This window comes from Eubalaena glacialis, chromosome X (assembly GCF_028564815.1).
Source record: "Eubalaena glacialis isolate mEubGla1 chromosome X, mEubGla1.1.hap2.+ XY, whole genome shotgun sequence".
In the NCBI taxonomy this organism is placed as follows: Eukaryota; Metazoa; Chordata; class Mammalia; order Artiodactyla; family Balaenidae; genus Eubalaena; species Eubalaena glacialis.
In genome coordinates, this window is record NC_083736.1 from 86,003,841 (window position 1) to 86,013,805 (window position 9,965).

The following is a 9,965-nucleotide window of genomic DNA, read 5'->3' on the forward strand; positions in this document are numbered from 1 at the left end:
ATCCACCTCACTACAAATGACTCAATTTCATTTATTTTTATGGCTGAGTAGTATTCCATTGTATATATGTGCCACATCTTCTTTATCCATTCATCTGTGGATGGACACTTAGGTTGCTTCCATGTCCTGGCTATTGTAAATACAGCTGCAATGAATATTGTGGTACATGACTCTTTTTGAATTATGGTTTTCTCAGGGTATATACCCAGTAGTGGGATTGCTGGGTCACATGGTAGTTCTATTTTTAGTTTTTTAAGGAACATCCATACTGCCCTCCATAGTGGCTGTATCAATTTACATTCCCACCAAGAGTGCAAGAGGGTTCCCTTTTCTCCACTCCCTATCCAACATTTATTGTTTGTAGGTTTTTTGATGATGGCCATTCTGACCAGGGTGAGGTGATACCACATTGTAGTTTTGATTTGCATTTCTCTAATGATTAGTGATGAGTATCTTTTCATGTGTTTGTTGGCAACCTGTATGCCTTCTTTGGAGAAATGTCTATTTAGGTCTTCTGCCCATTTTTGGATTGGGTTGTTTGTTTTTTTGATATTGAGCTGCATGAGCTGCTTGTATATTTTGGAGATTAATCCTTTGTCAGTTGCCTCATTTGCAAATATTTTCTCCCATTCTGAGGGTTGTCTTTTTGTCTTGTTTATGGTTTCCTTTGCTGTGCAAAAGTTTTGAAGTTTCATTAGGTCACATTTGTTTATTTTTGTTTTTATTTCCATTTCTCTAGGAGGTAGGTCAAAAAAGGATCTTGCTGTGATTTATGTCATAGAGTGTTCTGCGTATGTTTTCCTCTAAGAGTTTTACACTGTCTGGCCTTACATTCAGTTTTTTAAACCATTTTGAGTTTATTTTTGTGTATGGTGTTAGGGAGTGTTCTAATTTCATTCTTTTACATGTAGCTGTCCAGATTTTCCAACACTACTTATTGAAGAGGCAGTCTTTTCTCCATTGTGTATTCCTGCCTCCTATATCAAAGATAAGATGACCATATGTGTGTGAGTTTATCTCTGGTCTTTCTATCCTGTTCCATTGATCTATATTTCTGTTTTTGTGTCAGCAAGATACTCTCTTGATTACTATAGCTTTGTAGTATAGTCTGAAGTCAGAGAGCCTGATTCCTCCAGCTCCATTTTTCTTTCTCAAGATTACTTTGGCTACTTGGGGTCTTTTGTGTTTCCATACAAATTGTGATATTTTTTGTTCTAGTTCTGTGAAAAATACCATTGGTATTTTGATAGCGATTGCATTGAATCTGTAGATTGCTTTGGGTAGTATAGTCATTTTCCCAATGTTGATACCTCCAATCCAAGAACATGGTATATCTCTCCATCTGTTTGTATCATCTTTAATTTCTTTCATCAGTGTCTTATAGTTTTGTGCATACAGATCTTTTGTCTCCTTAGGTAGGTTTATTCCTAGGTATTTTATTCTTTTTGTTGCAATGGTAAATGGTAGTGTTTTCTTAATTTGTCTTTCAGATTTTTCATTGTTAGTGTATAGGAATGCAAGAGATTTCTGTGCATTAATTTTGTATCCTGCTACTTTACCAAATTCATTGATTAGATCTAGTAGTTTTCTGTTAGCATCTTTAGTATTCTCTGTGTATAGTATCATGTCATCTGCAAAGAGTGACAGTTTTACTTCTTTTCCCATTTGGATTCCTTTTATTTCTTTTTCTTCTCTGATTGCCCTGGCTAAAACTTCCAAGACTGTGTTAAATAATAGTGGTGAGATTGGGCAACCTTGTCTTGTTCCTGATCTTATGGGAAATAGTTTCAGTTTTTCACCACTGAGAATGATGTTGACTGTGGGTTTGTCATATATGGCCTTTATTATGTTGAGGTAAGTTCCCTCTATGCCCACTTTCTGCAGAGTTTTTATCATAAATGGGTGTTGAATTTTGTCAAAAGCTTTTTCTGCATCTATTGAGAGGATCATATTGTTTTTATCCTTCAAGTTGTTGATATGGTGTATCACACTGATTGATTTGCATATATTGAAGAATCCTTGCATTCCTGAGATAAACCCCACTTGATCACAGTATATGATCCTTTTAATGTGCTGTTGGATTCTGTTTGCTAGTATTTTGTTTGAGGATATTTGCATGTATTTTCATCAGTGATATTGCCCTGTAGTTTTCTCTTTTTGTGACATCTTTGTCTGGTTTCACTATCACGGTGATGGTGGCCTCGTAGAATGAGTTTGGGTGTGTTCCTCCCTCTGCTATATTTTCAAAGAGTTTGAGAAGGATAGGTGTTAGTCTTTTCTAAATGTTTGCTAAAATTCAACTGTGAAGCCATCTGGTCCTGGGCTTTTGTTTGTTGGAAGATTTTTAATCACAGTTTCAATTTCAGTGCTTGTGATTGGCCTGTTCATATTTTCTATTTCTTTCTGGTTCAGTCTCAGAAGGTTGTGCTTTTTAAGAATTTGTCCATTTCTTCCAGGTTGTCCATTTTATTGGCATATTGTTGCTTGTAGTAATTTCTCATGATCTTTTGTTTTTCTGCAGTGTCAGTTGTTACTTCTCCTTTTTCATTTCTAATTCTGTTGATTAAGTCTTCTCCCTTTTTTTCCTGATGAGTCTGGCTAATGGTTTATCAATTTTGTTTATCTTCTCAAAGAACCAGCTTTTAGTTTTATTGATCTTTGCTATTGTTTCCTTCATTTCTTTTTCATTTATTTCTGACCTGATCTTTATGATTTCTTTCTTTCTGCTAACTGTGGGGGTTTTTTTGTTCTTCTTTCTTTGCTTGCTTTATGTGTAAGGTTAGGTTGTTTATTTGAGATGTTTCTTGTTTCTTGAGGTAGGATTGTATTGCTATAAACTTCCTTCTTAGAACTGCTTTTGCTGTGTGCCAGTCATCGTGTTTTCATTGTCATTTATTTCTAGGTATTTTTTGATTTCCTCTTTAATTTCTTCAGTGATCTCTTGATTATTTAGTAGCATACTGTTTAGCCTCCATGCGTTTGTATTTTTTACAGTTTTTTCCCGTAATTGATACCTAGTCGCATAGCATTGTGGTCGGAAAACATACTTGATACAATTTAAATTTTCCTAAATTTACCGAGGCTTGATTTGTGACACAAGATATGATCTATCCTGGAGAATGTTCCATGAGCACTTGAGAAGAAAATGTATTCTGTTGTTTTTGGATGGAATGTCCTATAGATGTCCATTAAGTCCATCTTGTCTAATGTGTCATTTAAAGCTTGTGTTTTCTTATTTATTTTCATTTTGGATGATCTGTCCAGTGGTGAAAGTGGGGTGTTAAAATCTCCTACTATGATTTTGTTACTGCTGATTTCCCCTTTTATGGCTGTTAGTATTTGCCTTATGTATTGAGCTGCTCCTATGCTGGGTATGTAAATATTTACAATTGCTATATCTTCTTCTTGGATTGATCCCTTGATCATTATGTTGTGTCCTTCCTTGTCTCTTGTAATAGTCTTTATTTTAATGTCTATTTTGTCTGATATGAGAATTGCTACTCCAGCTTTCTTTTGATTTCCATTTGCATGGAATATCTTTTTCCATCCCCTCACTTTCAGTCTGTATGTGTCCCTAAGTCTGAAGCGGGTCTCTTGTAGACAGCATATATATGGGTCTTATTTTTGTATCCATTCAGCCAGTCTATGTGTTTAGGTTGTTGCATTTAATCCATTTACATTTAAGGTAATTATCAATATGTATGTTCCTATTACCATTTTCTTAATTGTTTTGGTTTGTTTTTATTGGTCTTTTCCTCCTCTTCTGTTTCCTGTTTAGAGAAGTTCCTTTAGTATTTGTTGTAGAGCTGTTTTGGTGGTGCTGAATTCCCTTAACTTTTGCTTGTCTGTAAAGTTTTTCATTTCTCCATCAAATCTGAATGAGATCCTTGCTGGGTAGAGTAATCTTGGTTGTACATTTTTCCCTTTCATCACTTTAAATATGTCCTGCCACTCCCTTCTGGCTTGCTGAGTTTTTGCTGAAAGATCAGCTGTTAACCTCATGGGGATTCCCTTGTATGTTATTTGTTGCTTTTCCCTTCCTGCTTTTAATATTTTTTCTTTGTATTTAATTTTTGATAGTTTGATTAATATGTGTCTTGGCGTGTTTCTCCTTGGATTTATCCTGTATGGGACTTGCTGCGCTTCCTGGACTTGATTGATGGTTTCCTTTCCCATGTTAGGGAAGTTTTCAACTATAATCTCTTCAAATATTTTCTCAGACCCTTTCTTTTTCTCTTCTTCTTCTGGGACGCCTATAATTCGAATGTTGGTGTGTTTAATGTTGTCCCAGATGTCTCTGAGACTGTCCTCAATTCTTTGCATTCTTTTTACTTTATTCTTTATTTCCAGTATTTTATCTTCAAGGTCACTTATCTGTTCGCCTACCTCAGTTATTCTGCTATTGATTCCTTCTAGAGTAATTTTAACTTCAATTATTGTGTTGTTCATCATTGTCTATTTGTTCTTTAGTTCTTATAGGTCCTTGTTAAACATTTCTTTTATTTTCTCCATTCTATTTCCGAGATTTTGGATCATCTTTACTATCATTATTCTGAATTATTTTTCAGGTAGACTGTCTATTTCCTCTTCATTTGGGTTTTTGCCTTGCTCCTTCATCTGCTGTATATTTCTGTATCTTCTCATTTTGTTTAACTTTCTATGTTTGGGCTCTCATTTTCGCAGGGTGCTGGTTCATAGTTCCCGTTGCTTTTTTTGTGTCTGCCCCCCTTGGGTGAGGTTGCTTCAGTGGCTTGTTTACCCTTCCTTCTGGAGGATACTGGTGCCTGTGTTCTGGTGGGTGGTACTGGATCTTGTGGTGTGTTTTGTGGTGTCTGTGAACTTAGTATGATTTTAGGTAGCCTCTCTGCTAATGGGTGGAGTTGTGTTCCTGTCTTGCTAGTTGTTTGGCATGGGGTGTCCATCACTGGAGCTTGCTGGCCATTGGGTGGAGCTGGGTCTTAGTGTTGAGATGGAGTTCTCTAGGAGATCTCTCACCAATTGATATTACATGGGGCTGGGATGTCTCTTGTGGTCCAATGTCCTGGACTTAGCTCTTCCACCTTGGAGGTTCAGGCCTGATACCCGGCTGGAGCACCAAGACCCTGTCAGCCACATGGCACTCTTGTTTCTAACAGACCCTGCAGGTAGAAATCCAGGAGACTGAATGATGTGGTAGGAATTCTCACCTTCTGCTGGCTTCTGTCAGGTGTCCCAGCATGTCTTACTGTGACAACTTTGGGGCAAGTAGTGTCCAGCCAGTAAAGTTTTATCCCATTCTCATCCCAGCTGTTGGATAGGAAGAAATTACCCTCTACCCTTCTAGGTTCTCCTGGCTGGTCTATGAATTAAATTGACAAGAGACAGATTTACAGGAGAAAATAAAACAAAATTTAACAACATGTCTACATGGGAGACACTCAGAAAAACTAACTCCTAGACTTTATTTAAATTAAGATAAAATTGATATTTAACATTGTGTATGATTAAGGTGTACAACAAATTGATTTGATACATTTATATATTGCAATATGATTCCATCATAGTGTTAGCTAATATCTCCATTATGCTGCATAATTATCATTTATTTTTTATGGTGAGAGCATTTAAAATCTAGTCTCTTAGCAACTTAGTAACATATACTACAGTACTGTTAATTATTTTCACAATGCTGTATATTAGCTATCCAGAAGTTATTCATCTTCTAACTGCAAGTTTGTACCCTTTGACGAACACCTCCCCAGTTTTCCAAACCCCCAGCCCCTGATAACGAACATTCTACTCTATGTTTATATGAGTTTTGTTTTTTTGGTTTCCACATATAAATGAGATCATACAGTATTTATCTTTCTGTGACTTATCTCAGCATAATATCCTCAAAGTCTATCCATGTTCTTGCAAAAGGCAGGATATATTTTTTTCTTATGACTGAATAATATCCCAATATACACATATACAACATCTTCTTTATCCATTCATCTATTGATGGACACTTCAGTTTTCTCCACATCTTGACTATTGTGAATATTGCTGCAGTAAGCTTGGGAGTGTAGATATCTTTCTGATATCCTGTTTTCATTTCTTTGGATATATACCCAAAAGTGGGATTGTCAGATCATATGATTTTTTTTTTTAACTTTTTGAGGAACTCCCATACTCTTTACCATAGGGGCTGCACCAATTTACATTCCTTCTAACAGTGCAATTAAGAAGTATGTATATTCTGCTGCTGTTGGATGAAATGTTAGCTCCCTTTTGTCTAAAAGTATAGTTCAAGTCCAACGTTTCCACTTTGAATTTCTGTCTGGATAACTTATCTATTAATGAAAATGGGTATTAAAGTCCCCTATGATTATTGTATTATCATCTATTTCTCTCTTCAGTTTTGTTAGTATTTGCTTAATATATTTAGGTACTCCAATATTAGGTGCATATATATTTATGACTGTTATAGCTTCTTAATGAGTAGATAACTTTATCATTATATAATGACCTTCTTCGTCTCTTGTTACCATTTTTTGGATTAAAATCTATTTTGTCTGTTATAAGTATAGCTACCATCACTTCCTTTTGGTTTCCACTTGCATAGAATATATTTTTTCTGTCCCTCACTTTGATCTGATGTGTGTCCTTAAAGCTGAAGTGATTCTTTTGTAGGTAGCATAGAGTTGGGTCTTGTTTTTTATCCATTCAGCCACTCTTTGCCTTTTGACTGGGGGATTCAATTAATTTACATTTAGAGTAGTTACCGATATGTAAGAACTTACTAATGCCATTTTGTTAATTGCTTTCTGGCTCTTTTTATTTCCTTTTTTTTTTCTCTCTCTTGCTGACTACCTTTGTGAGTTAGTGGCTTTCTCTGGTGGTCACCTCTGATTTCCTTCTCTTCATCTTTTGTGAATCTGCTATAGGTTTTTGCTTTGTGGTTACCATGTGGCTTGCATAACACATCTTATAGATAATATAGTCCATTTTATGCTGATAGCAACTTGACTTCAATTACATACAAAACTTTACCCTTTTATTCCCCCTTTTTATATTTTTGATGTGACAATTTACCTCTTTTTATATTATGCATTCATTAACAAATATTATTAGCTATAGTTTTTTTAAATATTCTTTTCCTTTAACCTTTATAACATAGTTGAGTGGTTGACACAACATCTTATTAGAGTTTTTTAAACTGTGTATTACCTTTATTAGGGTGTTGTATATTTTTGTATGTTTTCACCTTACTGACCTTTTCATTTCAGCTTAAAGAATGCCTTTCAGCATTTCCTGTATGGCAGGTCTAGTGATGTTGAATTCTCTCAGCTTTTGTTTGTCTGGGAAGATCTTTAGTTCTCCTTCATTTCTGTAGAATAACTCTGCCAGGTAGAATATTCTTGGCTGGCAATTTTTTTTCTTTCAGCACTTTAAATATATCATTCTACTCTCTTCTGGGCTGTAATGTGTCAGAGAAATCCACTGATAGCCTTATTAGGTTGCTTTGTAGGTCATAATCTTTATCTCTTGATGCTTTTAGGATTCTCCCATTGTCTTTGATTTTTGACAGTTTTACAATAATGTATCTTGGAGAAGACCATTTTAAATTGAAATAATAAGGTGATTTACAAGCTTTATGAACTTGGATGTCCAAGTGTTTCCCCAGGTTTGGCATGTTCTCAGCTATTATTTCTTTAAATAAAATTTCTACCCCTTGCTCCTTCTCTTCTCCTTCTGTTACTCTAATGACTCTGATATTTGTTCTTTTGATGCTGTCTTATAGGTCAAGTAGGCTTTCTTTGCCCTTTTTAATTTTTTTTTTTACTTTGTTCTCCTCTAACTGGGTTATTTCAAAGTTCCTATTCTCTAATTCACTGCTTCTTTCTTCTATTTGGTCAAGTCTGGTGTTGATGGTCTCTATTTTATTTTTATTTCATTCATTAAATTCTTCAGCTTCAGAATTTCTGTCGGGTTCTTTTTAATGATTCTTATCACTTTCTTATACTTCTCATTTTTTCCTGATTTTGTTGAATTGTCTTTCTGTGTTTTCTTGTAGGTCAGTGAACTTCCTCAGACAGCTATTTTGAATTTTTTATTGGGTAAATAGCAGATCTCCATATCATTGGGTTTGGTTACTGGAGGAAGATTTTGATCGTTTGGTGATGTCATGGTTCCTTGATTCCTCATGTTACTTGGAGTTCTGCATTGCTGTTTTTGTATTTGAAGTAGCAGAGCCTCCTCCAATATTTAATGGCTGCCTTCAGATAGGAGATACTTTTTGTTGTTCATGCTTATATCTGGGACTTTCTTTGACCTTTTATGGATATATTTGCTCCATGCTTCTTGCCTCTTCTTGTGGCAGAATCCTTAAGTTTGTATGTCTTCTCTCAATCTTACAATAACCAAGCCAACTGCTGGAAACCTCTTTTACTTTCTCAAAGGTGGAGCTGCCATTCAAAATTGTGATTTCTCCCTTGCCCATAGACTCTGGATTGTTTTCTGTGTACATTCCCTGTCTACTCAAGCTCACTCTTGCCACCACCCTCAGGAGGTGCACAAGGAGCCAGCCACAGAGTTGGGGGAGGTGTGAGTTTGGTACTGGGGGATTCGGTGTGCCCACAGGCAGGTAAGGGGATCCTCAGGTGAGATTTTCCCAGTGGCTCATGGGCAGGCTTCCTGCTGGAGTACAGATGTAGGCAGCAGGAACCCCATCCTTTAAATGCTTTCTGATATTCTTGTTTGCCTCTTTCCTAATCTCCTCCCTCCCTGCTAGTCATGGAGCTCTTGCTTTAATATTCTGAGAGAGTGATGGGTTTCTTTAGCAGCTTCTCAAATTGCTGGGGAATCTGGGCACTCATTCACCACTCTCCCACTTCCTCCATGGGAAAGATCTCTGGCCTCTTATAGCTCTTAGCTGTGCTGTCTTGGGAGAAGGAATGATACTGATAAAGTTCCTCTTACCCACTCCAATGAATCCAAACTTGTATTTATCTTTTTTGGCTCCAACAGAGTTGTGGAACTTCTCTTCTGTAAAACCTGTACTTCTACAAAGACTGTCTAATGGGTGTCTGCCCAAATCAGTGTTCTTCAGTTGCTCCCAGACTACCACTGAAAGGGGCTGAAGCTTGTTTACAGGCTCCTGCTGGTTCTACAGCCTATATCAAGTTCTGCCTGCCTATTACCTGACGCACAAGTGGTTGAGACTCTTCCTGGGTCTCTTGGAGTATGGTCCTGGATCCCACAACTCCCACAGAGGCACTTTTGTTTGTGGATAGATGCCAAATTTTAGCTGTTAAATGAGGGGACAAAAGGGAAGGATATCTTATGCTGCCAGGATGCTGATGTCACTCTCCATGACATTTTCTTCCTTATGTGGTTAAGTACTAATATGTACGTTTATCCTTCATTTGTCCCTAAGGCATTTAAATGTTATTTTTCTAATTGGTATATTTAAAAGTATGATTTCACATTTATTTCACCACTGAAAATTTTATGTCTACAATTGAATATCCCCCCCATTTCTGACCTTCCTATATCTATGAATGATGCAATCATTTTTTCAGTTGATTGGACTCAAAGTCTCATTTTATTCTTTTTTTGTTGTCACCCCTTATATGTGAAACTTTCCAAGTCCTTTCAATTACCTGCAATTTCTCTCAAATTTATCCATTCATTTCCACTGCACTCATTACTTTTTTGCCTTGTGTAACATATTATTGAAATTACTAAAAGCAGATTTATCAAATTTTTATATGGCCCAATTCATATCTAGTTATGAATAGATAACTAATGTTGCAGGATGAGAAAACTGGAATTTCTCTACTGATAGAAACAAATGAAATGACATAAATAAGGATACATGTAATGTTTTGCAATAGTCATTTTAGAAAAAACAGCTGCAAAAGTAGAAGATAGGGAACACCTGACTTGCAGTTCAGTTTTGCATTGTCATGTATTTTTATTATATTAGTAATTATTTGAAT